The sequence below is a fragment of the Pan troglodytes genome, chromosome 10 (genome assembly GCF_028858775.2).
Source record: "Pan troglodytes isolate AG18354 chromosome 10, NHGRI_mPanTro3-v2.0_pri, whole genome shotgun sequence".
Lineage (NCBI taxonomy): Eukaryota > Metazoa > Chordata > Mammalia > Primates > Hominidae > Pan > Pan troglodytes.
Window position 1 is genome coordinate 95940886 of NC_072408.2, and position 16907 is coordinate 95957792.

At 37.8% G+C, this 16907-nt stretch overlaps 1 long non-coding RNA gene across 3 annotated transcripts in view; it reads right to left on the bottom strand.

The window, feature by feature from the left end:
• The window catches only part of LOC746183 (uncharacterized), a 118407-nt gene extending 113740 nt beyond the window's left edge, over positions 1 to 4667 (bottom strand). For 2 of the 3 annotated variants that reach the window (XR_010148097.1, XR_010148098.1), the window contains exon 1: positions 4316 to 4645. This is a non-coding gene — a long non-coding RNA (uncharacterized LOC746183). Of the gene's footprint in view, positions 1 to 4315 lie in introns of all 3 variants that reach the window. The other variant, XR_673525.4, reaches the window with a different exon arrangement.
• Positions 4668 to 16907: the final 12240 nt, after the last annotated feature.

Consider the following 16907-nt stretch of genomic DNA (forward strand, 5'->3'; position numbering starts at 1 on the left):
AAAAGGTGCTTAACTTAAAGTAACATAAGGTCAGCATAATTCTTCACACAGAGATACACACACACACACACACACACACACACACACACACAGTGTTCTTATTTCCCCCAGGAGGACCCAATGGCTCTTTTCCTTCATTTTACCTCGCTCTTCATTCCCACTTACAGGCCCCCGCATAGTTGCTAGCCCAATCCACAGCCTAAGGGGATCTTGTCAGCACATTCAAGACAGCACATTCTCTGCCAGCTCTCACCAATACACACTTCATTCTCCCTGCTTGTGCCAAAATAATTAATAAGTGCTTTGTAGCTTTTTCTCTAGTGCTCTCTGATTTTCCTTGGCTAAGGGTTTCTTAACAGAATACCAGAGATTGGATGGCTTAAACAACAGAAATTAATTTCTTCATATTTCTGGAGGCTGGGAGTCCAAGATCAAGGTGTCACCAGAGTTAGTTTCTTCTGAGGTCTCTCGCCTTGGCTTTTAGATGACCATCTTCTCTTTCTTTCTTCACATGGTCTTTCTCTGTGTCTATGTCCAAATTTTTTCTTATAAGGACACCAGTCATATGGAATGCGAGCTCACCCTAATGACTTCATTTTACCTTAATTATCTCTTCAAAGAAGCTATCTCCAAATACAGTCACATTTTGAGGTATTGGAGGTTAGGACTTCAACTTCTAAATTTTGAGGGGACACTATTTAGCCCATAACACCCATTTAAGAAAATGAAAAGGGAAAGTGGGAGTATGGAAAACACATGACTGATTACCTTCAGTACATCAGAGTCGGGAAAAAAAGAACTCTTGTCCCCAAGTAAAAGTGATGTTCTGGGACTTCAAACAGCGTGAAAAGAAAAGCAATGGAGTGCAGGGCCATTTACTCACTGAACACTAGAAGCACTGTGCCTTGGCCCTATGAACTTTTCCAAGGCCTATGAAAATGCCTGAGAGCTGAAATTTAATCATTTCCAAATACAAAAAGAAAATTATTACAATAATAATAACTAAAAATAACTTCATGTCCAATGAAGTGGACATTTGGCCTCTCCTCTTACCATTTCATCTTCTACACTATCAATTATTATCTTTCTAAAACATGGATCTAATATGTACAATGTCTTATGTAAAATGTTCCAGTGGTTCCTCATTACTTATGGGATGAGGATTCCAGTTTTCAGGCGGGCATAAAAGGTCAGGCTTTATTTTTTAACTACACCCAGCACTCTAATTACTCCACCTTCTCACCCTTCTCCAAACACACTATATTCCATTCTCTCCTGCATCTGTGCCTTTGAACACGGTGCTTATTCCTGGATAGCCCTTGACCTCTTGGTTCCACCAGTGAAAATCCTTTATCTTTCAAATCCCAGCTTCAGTGTTACTTCTGCTGTAAAATCTTTACACTGAGGCCATGTTAATTACTTTTCTGTGTTCCGTAGCACTGTGTACTCACTCCTAAAAGTAATTCTTAAATATGAATTCTTATATATGAATGAAACTTCATAAATAATGATGAAATATTATTTCATAACTAGTGATTTCCATACCACTACCCCATGAAACCTATGAGTTCCTTTACTGTACAAACCATTACTTTGTCCATTTCTTTTCCTTTCTCCTTTTCATCTCTTCATCCTTTTCTACTTCCTTTCTCTTTCCTCTTTTTTAAAAATCTTCACCGGCCATTTTCTATTACTCCCATGTTAACTTCTGCCTTTGGAAGAGCACTCCTATCTGCATGCAAAGTCACAGATTCATAAAATTATAAATGTGCCAAATAACGAAAGAAAAAAGTGGATAAGTCCTAGTTCCACAAATGGCAAGAAGTGACTTTATTTCTCGGGAATAAAGGCACTCAAATCTTCCACAAATTACCACCACCTGTGAGAACCTTCGATCAACGAAAACAATATCTTGTTACAATGGTAGTTAGCTTCTCAAATAATTTCCAAGTGCATTATGAGGAGATATATTGGGTTAAGATTTTTCCTTTCAAAATAATTAGTAATTAGCAATTATTGTTTTCCATTAATTATTGGAGTAGAAATTTACATGCCTGAAGATGTTCAATCAAAAAAGTACAACCATGAATGAAAGATGTGTTAAAGGGGATATCATTGTTGAAATTGCAATAAAGTACCACTTAGGGGCCTTCCAAGTATGAGAATGTATCACTACATGAAGTAAACTACACAATAATGAAAGTAGCGAAGACAACGCAAATCCTGCATAAAATGAAACATAAAGTACATATCAGTCCATTGATACATGGAGCTACATTCCAGATCTCCAGATGTCCTGTTATAGTCTTTTTCTATTGCACCAAAATACCTGCATGCAATATTTTCCAATTACTTGAGAAAAAAATGGAAGACTGAAAGCAAAGAAAATGTGAACCAGAAGTGCGAACAGAAATCAAAGCTTTCCAGTTCAGCAGACCTAAAGAATTTGACTGCAGGACAAAGTGATCATTTACCCCAGTCAGGAGGAAAACTGTTGGGCTGAAACAAATGAAAGAGATTGTGAAATCCTCTGATGATATTGATGACATTTCACCCTATCCAAAGATTAACTCAGTGAATGGCGTAACTAAAAGAATGTGACTTAAAGATGTGCCTTACAAATACTGAAACTCCATGTTTTTCATGTTTTTCAAAGAGATTAATCATAATAGCATGAGGATAAGGCATGATTCTGACTAACAGAAAGAAGCTAATCTGGGAGATCCTCTTGAGTAGATTAGCCATTCCATGCAAAACGTCACAGTGGCAAACAGAAAAGGCATCTCTGAAATGTACAATGAAGAAGGATGTTAAAAGAAAATTTGTTTACCCAGAGTCAGTGAATAATACAGTTTAGTCTTTATGTAAAAGGCTCAGCCAGAGCAAATGATGGGGTGTCTTTGAGGGGTTCCAGAAATTTGAACCAAGGATGAGAATCTGAGAATTTGTTGCTGCTTCATTCAATTTCTGTCACCTCAATGGCTACTCATCCTCTTTTCTACCCCCTACAGTCATGAACAATCTGGATTTCATGTCACAAGAGGAAACAGAGTCATCACTTCAAGTACTGCACCAATCAAGTCTGTTCTGGTAATAATGTGAGGCAAATGAGACATGTAATGGGAAGAAGTGAGTAGATTCCCATGACACATAAAAATTAGTAGGCATCACTTAAATAGAATTTATTCTATCAGCAAAGTTAGATGGTTCTTAATGTATGTCAATAAAGGTGGGAGTGAGGGCAGACAAAGGCCAAGGAAGAGGAAGATCACAACATGAGAAAGAAAAATGCCTAATAATAATGAAAATATTAATAGCATATTATATTAAAATTCAAAGGAACAAATATTTTAGTTGTATTATCTATATGAAGAATATGAAGGCTATTTGAGCAAACAGAAAGATATGAAGGATGTTAAAAATGTATATTTTTCTGCATTGGACTACAAGCAGTTTCCAAATTGAAACTGGATAATGTTCCCAAAGTAATGTGAAAGACACTTATTTGGAATTCAGAATATATGTTCCCATAGAAACATTGTTGAAAATGTCAACTAGGTTCCTAGGTTACCTGTGAATTCTAGTTAAACCACATATGTAGCTAAAATACTATTAATTTGTATTTCAAATCAGTAGAAAATAAAACTACTGCATTGGAAGAAGAATAGCTATTGGAAGATGAGATAACTGAAGAAATAATTGTATGGAATGCCTGATAAAGGGCATCTAGGAAATATCAAGAGGGTTAGATGTGGATGGTACAGATCTTTAGGTGCATTTGCAGTTCTTTCTTCTCTAGCTGTGTGCTCTCCCTTAGTGATTCAATTGAGTGCATAGCTTTAAATATCACCGGTTTGCTGAAATTTCCCAAATTTATAACTCCAGCTCAGACTTCTTTACTGAAAGCCAGTGGAGTTATATGCTTTCTCCAAGTCTTTTGTTCTGCTGTTCCCATTGCCTACAATGCTTGTCTCTGCGTCCCCACACAGTAAACTTCACTGGGTTCATTGGAGTCTCACTCCATTGGGTCTTTACTGAAATGTCCCCTCCCTAGGCCTGCAATGGCCATCATACCTTTCTTAAGAATCCCAACTTCCACTGCAACCCTTTGCATGCCCCATCCCTCTTTTATTTTTCTTCTATCATTATCACCATCTAATAGACTAAACATTACTTGTTTTCTGTCTTCCCCATTCTAGAATGTGAGCTCCCTAAGGGCAGTGGCATTTGTCCCCAGCACCTAGAACAAGGCCAGGCATATAGTAGGCACTCAAATATTTGTTAAATAAATTGAATGAATACATGAATTAAATACCTGAATGAGTAAATAGATGACCTTCTTTTTTAATTTCATGAGTGTTCTGTTGGCATGGCTTTTGCTTACCCTTATCATCTATTACAGAGATACATTTTTTCAGATGGCAAATGGAAAATAAAAGGGCAGTAACATCATATATCAACTCTCTATCTCCAGTCTTGCCACTCTCCAATTAATTTTCCACCCAGCAATCACAATAATTTCTAAAACTCAAACCTGCTGAAACCGTATCTATGAAATTTCATGGCTTTGAAGACAAAGTTTATCCTTTTTAACCTGGCTTTCAAAACCACTCATGGTCTACCTCCTTCATATCTTTCCAGCTCCATTGTGAGTTAATTATGTCTCTAATAGGGTAGAAAATGAGGCAATAAAGAGGTTTAGAATCAAAGATGACTCCTATAGTGTCAACGGCAGTGGATGCTGGATCAGGGTAGTTTGGTGGCTGTTGTGAATATTTAGTGAGCTGGCCACCTGCCATTCATACATAGGAGGCAATCCCTAAATCCTTGTTCATTACTCAGAGTCCCTATACTTTTTAAGCTTAAAGTCAGTGAGTTAATCTATTCTTTCTTTTCTTGAATTAAATGTTATACAAAATCCTAGTATTAAAAAATATATTTTAAGTGAAGCTGTTCTATTTAAGGTAATGGGTGTTAGGGAGGGTAGGAATCAAGCCCTGATCATTCATTTTCCATATGCTGTAGCCTGGTCCCTGAGGCCCCTTTGAGTGACCCCTGCTAGTGAGGCTCCAAGCCCTAAGAATATCAAGCAGAATATCAAGTATGCACTGACACATAAGAAGAAAGACTTTCAAAACAACCGTATCTACTGGTTATTTATAAAAATTGCCCAGGTAACTGAAGTGCATTTGCTTCTCTCTTCCCTGCTGCTTAGTGTGTAACAAATAGCAACATCTTTAAATGGCAGGGAACAACAAGACAAGAAATATGTCAGCATCTGTATTGCTCAGGAGATGGAACATTATGCAGGTTTGTGCAGAATGATTGGCTCTCAAGGGAGTAATTAGTATTTGGCGCACTTCTTACTGGCGCTACCTCAGCTTCCCTGCCAGAGGATTCTGAGAAAAGGTTTGTTGTTTCAGTTTCAAAATTGCATTTTAGATCGACTCTTTGAATAGAGTGCATGTAGGGACAAATGGCACGAATGTTTAGCAAGCGGTGTTTGTATTCACATTCTGTCTCTGAGCCTCAGGTCCATGACAAGCTTATTTTTTAGAAGTCTAATAAAAAATTGATATTAAGAAATTTAAAGAAGAATTTTCAGCAGCCAGAAAACATAGTTTTTATTTTCAGATATGAAGATGACAGAGCTTCAAAGGAGGCTGTGGGGGGTTTCTTTGTCAAGCCATTTGCAGATGGCCAAGTTTATTTTTAAACTGAGAAATAAGACCCTATCCAATTTTGAAGACCAAATTTGTGCCAAACAAAATCAACCTGAAGTATTGGTCCACTTTGAAGAAGAGCTATGGCCAATGAAAACGTAATGATGTCTCTGATTTGCAATGAAGTGCATATACAAATTGATGAATTTCTCTCTCTCTCTCTCTCTCTCTCTCTCTCTCTCTCTATATATATATATATATATATATACACACACACACACATAGTTTTTGTTTGTGAGATGGAATCTCGCTCTGTCATCCAGGCTGGAGTGCAGTGGCGCGATCTTGGCTCACTGCAAGCCCCGCTTCCCGGGTTCACGCCATTCTCCTGCCTCAGCCTCCCGAGTAGCTGGGACTACGGGCGCCCACCACCACACCCGGCTAATTTTTTTGTATTTTTAGTAGAGACGGGGTTTCACCTTGTTAGCCAGGATGATCTCGATCTCCTGACGTGATCTGCCTCCCTCGGCCTCCCAAAGTGCTGGGATTAGAGGCGTGAGCCACCGCGCCCGGCCTACTCTATTTTTTTAACACTCTCACAGTGCCCTCGAGGCCTTTCCTTCACTTCCTTGCAACATCAGCCAGCTCCCCAGAGGACATGGGGAGCCAAGGAAGCCTATTAGAACCAACTGGTTAGGCATTCCTGTCCACAGCCTATCATGACTTTGGAAGAGCCAAGAGAAAGAAACAGAATTATTTTGGGGATACTATTGTGTTTAGCTTATTTCAAGACTGAACTAATTGCAATAATAGCTTTGAATAGCCTTTCAATGAATCTGAAACTACTAATGGATAAATGACTATTTGTAACTATACCACATACACCCTTTCTCTCCCTCCACCCCACACATATATGTACCCAGCTATAATGTGTACATGCCAGCACACACACACACACATACATCACATGCATGACATATGCACACCAAATACAATATATCACACATATTCACACTAACACGCCAATAAAAGACCCCCAAACACACACATGCTTTATGAAAACACACATACATATACACAAAGCACACAATACATAGCCCACACACATGCACATTCCACAGGCATACACACACTACTACATACCAATACATACACTGCATGCCATACAAATATATACATATACACATCATGCATACACCATATACACCACGCACGTGCATATACAACATAAACACATAATGCAAACACATACCACAGACTATACATACCACATAAATTTATCACAAACTCATATACGCATCACCCCAAATGCAAATATACACACATATATCACAAATACACAGACATATGCATATGCAACACATATAGACATATCCCCACACTACATACAAATACACCACATACGCACATGTACACATAACACATACAAATTCACTACATACACATATGAACCACATACAAACACACCCCCATGCCCAAATGCACAACACAGAACACACAAACTCCAAATCCAAATGCATATACATACATATCACAAACATGCACACACTGTGTGCAAATACACACCACACATACACAGCCACCATATATCTATATGTCCCCTATACAAATACACAAATGCCACACACATATACACACACTCCAAAACACATATGCACAAACACAATACACATATACACACCCCCAAACCACTTACAAATACACACATATACATGTCACATCACACATAACACATATATACACATCACAAGCAAATTCATCTTCATTTTCTAACAGAGATTCTGAAAGAACCTAGGAGAGGAAACCTACTGAAGAGAATTGAGACTTTGGGGTACAGTGTGTAAGCTGGATTCAGCTTGAATTTCAGCAATCCAGGTTCAGGAACCATGTTAATCGACTGCCTACAGATCATCTCTGGTTTTTTTACCCATGTATGTTGTGGTTCAGAAATTGGATTTTTGGCATTTCTGGACTCACACTTTTTGCTTCATCAGTTCATATGTTGACATAGTGTAACAGAAGAGAAAGTTTGGAAAAGGGGTTTACTCTTTGGAAGACATTTTTATTTTTTCTATAAAAACTAGACTTTAAATTTTTTTAAATACTCTTAACCTCCAAAACATTGTTCAATTTTCAATAAATTAATTCATTCTTAAAAAATCCATATTATTCCTGTAACTTTCACAGGCATGCCTCAAGACCTTGATACATGAAAGCAATTACTGCAGATGCCTGGCTGTTGGCACTGTTCAGCTTTAACGTAGCAGTACAGAAAATTATGCCTTCCACCTGTGATGACTGATCCTAGAACCTGCAGACAATGAGTCTAAGCTGAATACAAACAATAATTATCCAAGGAAAGAGCCCTTGTTCAATTCAATGGCGGTTCAATTCAACAGCGGCTCTTAATGAAACACTAATCTCTTCTCATTGATCACAGAAGAGTTATTTTAATTTCTGTATCTTTGACATTCTGCTTTTGGGTGCAGGAAAATCCTTGCCCGAAATATATGCTATAGGGAGGTAGTGTGGAGTGGAGTTCAGGGAGAGGGTTCTGGAGTCAGCTTGCCAGGGAGAAGCCAAGTCCAACTCTCACGTTGAGTTGCTTACTAGCTGGACATCCTCAAGCAAGTCACTTAAACCCACAACAGCCACTGTTGTTCACTAGTCGGCTTGAAGTATAGCTAGTACCTAGATCATAGGATTGTAGTGAGAATTAAGTTAGACAAAATGCTGAGAACAGTGGCTAGCAAAAAGTAAGCCCTCAATAAGTTGTAGGTGCAATTAATAGGAAAGAAGATTATAAGATTTGGTGCTTTTCTTGTCAGCATGAAAATTGAGGTGTTCACATTTATTAGGCATCTTCTCAAGGCTGGGCTTTGACTTCAACAATCCTGTGATATTAGATATGATTACCTCTATTTTTCAAATAAGGAAATGGATGATTAAAGAAGTTACAGTAACCTTCCCAATATCACACAGTGAGTGGCAAACTTGAAATTTGAAACAAAGGTGGAGTAATCCCAAAGTCTTCTTTCTTTCTACCCCACAACTTCATTATGCATGTTTCAAAGACCTTTCCTAGCTACCCTATAAAACTGTAATCCTACCTCCTAAAGGTCAAGCTAATAGTATCTGTCCATTTCTAGCCAAATGGATTCAGTCTAGTGTGAAAACATACTATATCAGAATAATATGGGAAAGGGATCCAAAGCCATCTTGATTATGGAATGTAACTTTCACCATGGAGGAGGGAGGAACTTACAGATAGTTTAGGTTTTATAGTTACCCCATAGAAATACATCTTCCCAAGATTATTCTGAAATGTGGAAGTGACTCAACGAAAAATGAAGACTTTTTTTGGTGGCATGTACAGGGAGAAAGACAAAGAAAAATGCACACTAAGAGAGAAATGAAAGAAGGAAGAGCAGAGAGAGAGAAAGAGAGAAAGAAAGAATTCATTTCATCCCAAAAGAATTACAGAGGAATCACAAGACCCTATACATCAATATGGTGTATCCAAGGACGTTGAGAAGGAAAGTGATGGGTTCAGGACGCCAGGGTGTGGAAAAGGCCAGCTAGCCTGATAACACAGTACCAAAAGTCCTTTCTTCATCCTATATTCTTTATCCAGCCCAGCGTTTAAAAGCCTCAAAAAATCAGCCCTCTTAGAAGAAAAACTGAGAAGCCACTCTAGATGTCCTAGAAGAAAGATAAATAAAAGTGCTGTCAGAGGTCATGATGGGACCTCATCTCCTTCTCCTCTGTCTAGTATAAAGGGTCCCACTTCTTCCATGGCTGCAGAATTGCAAGTCTGGTAAAAGCCTCCAGGATGGAGTGAAAGGAAAGGTGAGAAGAAGATGGTTAGAAAGTCCAGAAGGTGAGCTGGGATAACTGGGCCATATTTCCTAGGATTCGCTACCTTAATCAGTGAAATTCTGGGATTAGAGTGCCTTCCCTCACTCTGCAGATTATCTGAACTTTAATGTTTTCACATCTTAGAAGATGACTTGGTTTCCGTTACAAAGTATCCAGTGTTTTTTATATATCCATCTCCCACATTCTCAAGTACATAAGGTGAGATTGTGGTGATAGTTCCATGTTTATGCATTTGGAAGAGAACCACAGCTTTTTCAGGAGCCAAGAAACAATACCATAGAAGAAGCGCTATTTACAAATAATTAAAATGCACACATGCATGTACACACACACACACACACATACACACACACAGAGAGAGAGAGAAAGAACAGATGCAGAGAACAGACTCAGCCCTCTTAGAAGCATGTCAATGGAGTCATGTCAACACTCAATGAACAGGACGGCCAAAAGCCAGGAAGGTGAACTCACCTTTGGAACTGATAAGAGTCATTGTTTAGCTTTCCATTGTTCTTTGTTTTGATCTAAGGCTGCCTCTCCTATCACTTTCCCCTTGTCACAGTCTCTCATTGTCAGCACTGAGACTGAAGAAAATTATTCCTTCCATGTAAGAGCAATACACTCCCCTCCTTTTGTCTTTTTCAGGAAATTAGTAGCTCATGTTCCACTAACTGGAGTGTTTTGCCTTATCTCATTCCTATAAGTGAAGTGGGAATTTCAATGCCATCACTTAGAATTATTCTGTCCAATTCAACCTAAATGGATCCTGTTCTCATTGCAACATTTATCTCTAGGCCTCACTAAAGATAATATTCAGGCTTACGTACAGGCACACAATTGTCCTCTCTTCAGCAATGAGGTCTTTAGAAATGTAATGAAATGTGACAGCCTTTTGAATTAGGCTCTAGAAACTGTTTCTTTTATGACTAAATGGATTTCTTGCCATTTTAGAAGCCAGTCTCTACACTGTTTTAAAATTTACTTTAAAGAAGGACCTGGAAAACTCTGGGATTTCTAAATAGACAATACTTGCTCATTGTTCCAGAACCATCTTACAGGCATTTATTACTTTTTCTGATATTTATTTGAAACTTGAGGCTTAAAAATAACATCTAGTCGTCAGATGGAAGCTTCAATGTACTCTTTCATTATGTAAGTACTAAGGATGATACAAGCCAAAAAAAAAAAATGCAGGCTAAGGTCATGGCTTTTTACAGTGTACAATTGAGGTTCAAGAGAAAATTTATAGCACTAAACCTGGGTGACATTCTTCCATGATGCACTAGTCCACCCAATTGAATTTTTCATGACTGGCATCCGTTTTGATTGGTTGGAATATGTGCTATGTTAATGGTTAAGTATTTTACCATCTAGCTCAATTCCTTATTTCAAAAATAGGTCAAGCCTCAAAGAAGTTCAGTGATTTTTCCCAGAGTCATACAGATATTAGATAGCCAAGACTGGGTCTGGTCATTTGAATTCTACTTCAATATCCTTTTCACTAACATATAATCATCCAATTATGTGCAACCATGACCTATGTTCTATTAAGACCCCACTGTTACGATAACAAAAGAAGGGCCTTATCAATCAATATCATAGCTCAATTATTCTATAGCATTTAACATAGCGTAAAAACACATAGACTGTTATAGCTTATAATAAACACAAATATCTTTTCTCTGACCATAGCATAATAGAAACTAAGCTCAGAAGGATTTATCTAGGAACAAAAGAAGGAAATTGAAATGTACTAGTTTCTCTGGATTTAGTCCTGATTGTCACTGATAATTCTGTGACTTTGTGCATGTCCTTAGTTTTCACATAGGAAACTGGGCAAGTCTAAAAGATAGGTGCTTCAGTGAGATTCTCAGGTGAGTGGTTGAATTAGGTGACAATTAAGATCCATTTCAACACTGAGATTATATTATTCCCTGATCTGTATACCAGGAAATTAATTTAAAAGACCCTCCTCACTGACCCTATCAAGGAGCCCTACTTCCAGCACAGATGATCACAGTGAATTCCACCCACAAAGCAGCTCTGATACGGAGAAAACCAACTCACAATTTCTAACAAGCCATTGTAGCAAAGACTGTTTGCCTTCCACCAATATTTATGTGCTCCTTCTTTTTACTATTAATAATAGAATTCCCCACCCAAATTTTCACTAGGTTCAAAGCTTTCCAACTTTAGATGGCAATTCCTAGCCTCTCTTGCAACTGGGTGTGGTTTTGTGACTAAGTTCTGACTAACAACCTGTGAGCCAGAAATGATGTGTTAAGGGTTCTTGTAGATTTTGCCCTTAACTAGAAGAGATGTGCCCTTCACTTCCTCTTTTCCCCTTCTCACCAGCTAGAGAAGAGTTGCTATAGCCAATTTGGACACAGAGATGGAAGCTGTGTGTTAAATATAACAGAGTTAATATACCAGCCCTGCATTGCCTATTCTGGACAGACACATGAGAGAGAAACTTATTTTGTTTAAGCCACTGCATCGTGAGTCTCTATTTTAACAGCTTAGATGTTTTGCCCAATGGCACAGTTATAGTGAGTTCTGCCATGGAATACAAATGAGGACTCCAAGAAGAATGCATCAGTCTTAGATTCTATTCAGTATTACCTGCCTACAGCATTCCAGTTCCATTTACACAGAAATACTTTTAATCATAAACTAAGACATCTCAAGCTTCAGAATTTATAGGAAGATTTGCTGATTCCTAGGGCCAATGACAATTTTAACCCAATATATGCTTTAAAATAATTAATGGTAGAATGAGTCTTTACAGTTAACATATTGTAGTCAAATATTACTTTTCAAAAATTCCAACGTCAATAAATAGTCCTTCACTACAGAAACACAGTGCTTTAAATAAAAACAGTAGGGTCACCAGAAACAAAGTTGTCAGTGTTGGGTTGCTATAGCTACCAGGTTATCTTTATAAAAGTGTGTCTTCAAATGGAAGAGATTTGTGAATCCTGAAATCCCAGGAATGTGAGGACCAGAATCTAATTAGTTTTCTGCCAGCATAATACCAGAATTATCCACAAAAGTTTCACTTACTGGTCAGTTCACTGCCACATCTCTCCTTCAATGCTGGGCCAATTTAGAAATCATTATGTCAGTATTGTTAAATCAAGTTTTGTCTAAAGCTGCCTCCTTACGTATTTTAAGTTTGCCCTAAAGTTTTTTCTGTATATCATAAACTATAACCTAAATGGAGTTCTATACAGACTGTAGTATACTCTTGTATCAATAACCGAGTTTTGGCCAATCAAAAGTGGCCAGCTGTCCAAACTGTGTTCAAATAAGACAAACATTGAGCTGTAACCAATCTGGATGTTTCTGTATCTCACTTCCATTTTCTGTATGTCACTTTCCTTTTTCTGTCCATAAATCTTCTTCCACCACGTGGCTGCACCGGAGTCTCTGAGCCCACTCTGGCTCGGGAAGCTGCCTGATTTGCAAATAATTCTTTGCCCAATTAAACTATTTTAAATTTAATTTGGCTAAAGTTTTTTTAACAGTATGTAAGCCAAGACCTGATATTCTAAAACACCTGCTTAACAATAAAGAACAAGCCAAATTTGTGTGGTATATTTCTATACCTTGGAACACTACTCAACAATAAAAAGGAATGAAATAATGGCATCTGCAGCAACCTGGTTGGAACTGGAGACTATTATTCTAAGTGAAGTAACTCAGAAATGGAAAACCAAACATCAGATGTTCTCACTCATAAGTGGGAGCTAAGCTACCAGGATGCAAAGGCATAAGAATGATACAATGGACTTTGGGGACTGAGAAGAAAGGGTGGGAGGGGGGTGAGGGATAAAAGGCTACAAATTGAGTACAGTGTATACTGCTCAGGTGATGGGTGCACCAAAATCTCAGAAATCACCACTAAATAACTCATTTGTAAGAAACCAAACACCACTTGTTCCCCATAAACCTATTGAAATTTTTTTAAACTTTTTTTTTAAAAAGAATGAGCCACAATTTGGTAATGATAATTGTGGCAGATGCTGAAGACTGGTTCATTTAACAACCATTTCAATCTCCTAGCATGCCCTCCTGCTGTGAGATATAGGCTGGAAAGTTAAATCTCACATTTTCCAGAATGTTCTGCAGGAAACCTAGTTTCTTCTAAGCCCACTCACATTCTGCAAGCTACCTGATACCTTATATTCAATCTCTTTCTGTTTACATTGGCTGACCTAGATTCTATCCCTGCAACTAGGAATCCTGACTGACAGAGTCATATTTTAATTCTCTGCTTCTTTAAGGATTGAAGGCATGAGGAGGCTCATAAAACATATTTTTATGGCTGTCTTCTTATCATTGGCACTTTTAACATTATTTTGTTTAGAGAAAGAGAAGTAAGCACCACACAGAAGACTAGGTCTTGGGAGCTGTGAGTGCTAATCAGAAGTGCTAAATAGCTACCTTCTTATTCCAGACTGACTCACTAGCCATCTGCACAGACACAGTCATTTTTACACTGGTCTCCATGTGGCAGCCAATACTGGGTGACTACACAGGGCAATGGAGTTCTTGGATGGGGATACATTTGATAATTTACTATACTTTTTTAGAAGGTAAAGGAGTCAGCAACAGGAGACACAGCCATTAGAAACCCTGTCAATAGACAGATTGTTAGGCCTGCTTCATGTAGGTTTTTCATTCTCAAAGTGTTATCCCCAACCAGAAGCATCAGCATCACCAAGAAATTTCTTAGAAAGACAAATTGTCACAGACTTACACACTCCCCAGGCTTACTGAATCTGAAACTCTGAGGGTTGAGCCAAAGAATCTGTGTTTTAGCAAAGCATCCAGGTGACTCTGATGCAGGCTCAAGTGTGAGGACCACTGGTGTATGTCATCCAGGCCTATTTGAGGTTAAATGATATTTAAGAAAGGTAGTAGCAGGGCAGGAAAGTGAAAAGGCAGTTGAATAAACAAGACTTTGATTTAAAAGGAAGCCCACTTTAGAAACAGACTATAATTTAATCCTTTTCACATATAAAATGGAAAACGCTTTAGTAGAAAGAGCATTGTGCTGGGAATCTAAATGATTGGATTTGAATTTTGGAATTGTACTAATAAGCAACTTTGAATGAATCACTTAAACTTTCTGGGCTTCTGTTTTCTCCTTTGTAAAATAAAGGAGATGAAATGTTCTCCAACACTCACAAATGCTATTTTCTATAATTGCTTCCTAGGTACCATGCCCTTTTTGGTAAAAACCTGATGATAGAATTTTTCCAGCATTCTATTTCTCTACTTAGGAGCCATTCCTGAAGGAAAATTACTAAAAGATATTATAGTTCTTCATCCCAAGTTAGTAGTCCAGTAGAATATTCCAGTTTAATTCAGATCTGGTGAAATGCACTGGATATCTGAGAGGTCCAATATAACATTTAAAACATAATGGGGATTACCAATATCCTGGAAATACATCCAAATTACATATGAGTCCCTTGTGTTATTGATTATTTTGATTGCACATGAGACTTGAATGTTAAGGACTAAATTTGAACACATCAAGATTCCGTGTGTGTGTGTGTGTGTGTGTGTGTGTGTGTGTGTGTGTATTAAACACTTTAATCTCCTTCCAATATTTAAGAATTGAGATTCACTGGGATTTAGCCAGGACTGAGGCAAGTAGTCATTATCCTTGGGAAAGCCATAAATTATGCTCCTAAACGATGTGGAAACATTCTAACACTGACAGGAGATTGTGTCCCTTCTGTGAATTTGGGAATTTTAGAGGAAAAGAAAAAAGAAAAAGAAAGTCATCATTTATATAATTGGAGTTTGTGAAAAATGGAGGAGAGGAGAGCTTGGCCTACCTAGATAGCAGCGGAGGCCAAAAGCAAATCAGTTAAATAGTTTGCTGAAGATGGAATTCACAATTTGCAATTAAACACATTGCAAAGCTCTATAATAATAAATTAATAAGATAGCTAAAGAAAGGTACAGCAAAAATAAGTGTCCCTTAAGGCTAAGACCATATTTTTCTTCCCAATCATTTTTTGGCAGATAGTAACTACTTAGTAAATATCTGGGAATAAAGGTTGAACATGAGAATATTTTAACTCTTTGAATATAATCACAAAGAAATACAATATTTTAGCTGTGTGTTTCAAGCAGGTGTCAGTTGCTTTACTTTTAATGAGCCTAAAATATAGCATTTCTTTCAAATGTTTGTAATGGCAGTGGAGTGGGCATGAAAATTTCATGCAAGTTTTATTATGTTGAACCTTATAAAATTATAAATATTCACTGCTTTGAGTCGATAACAATGGCAAATTCAAATGGTTCAATCAGATATCTTCTTTGGTCTAGGAGACATCATCTACATTTAAGAACTGATTAGCACTTTCTGTAAACAGTGAGTCACAAAAAGATAATCCTGGTACTAAAAGGGATGGAACCACTAGATGCTATCGAGACCCTTTCTAAAACATTTTTTAAGCCAGTTTTCTACAGAGGTCATTTCAGGGCATAAAAAATAAATAAATGAAACATAGCACTGTTATGGAGCTATTAGAAGCAACAATTAGCCAACAGTTTTACAAGTAGGTTTTAAAATTAAATAGTGCTTATAGTTGCACAATTCTATGTATGTACTAAAAACCACTAATTATACACTTCAAAAAGTGAATTTTATAATATATCTATTATATCTCCATTAAGATTAAAAAATAGAAGGGGCTAGAGGTACAGAAAATGGAAATACAAATGCACTCTCTGGACCATTCTGCAGCTACAAGGAGGAGGAAGAGCACATTACTGCCAAACCCCAGACATCTGCCTGGTTGCCAGCCAACCTTCACAGCATCATCTCTGCGAAGATCGCATGTCACAGCTCACACCCTTGCCAAGTCATAAGCGTAAAAATACATGCAGTATTAATAGCCTCTGGTATTTCCAGCACGATGCTTGAATTCTGGAAAGGGATCCCCTGAACATTCCTAAATTGAACCATGGTGAGAACTGTCATCTTGCAAAATGCCATTTGAGTCTTTGCGGGATCTTTTCTCAAATCTCACTTGTCCAGTCAAGCTCATATGGCTGGTTCTAGGACAGAATAGATGTAACTATAAGCAGTACACTTAACTGGAGCTGTGGGAGAGGGAAGTTATGAATTTCAGATGAAGCCCAGAAAGCTCAGCAAAATGTGCATATGCACAGACCCAGTGTTATACACAACATCAAGAGCCGAAAGGCCTTTGAATTCCTTCCATGGACACCATATTAAGAATCCTTGATCTGTATTCTACACAACATGTCCCCACTGCACTCTATTAGAGTATTTTAGTGAAAGTTAACATTGAAAACTAGATACTAGGATTTTAGAGA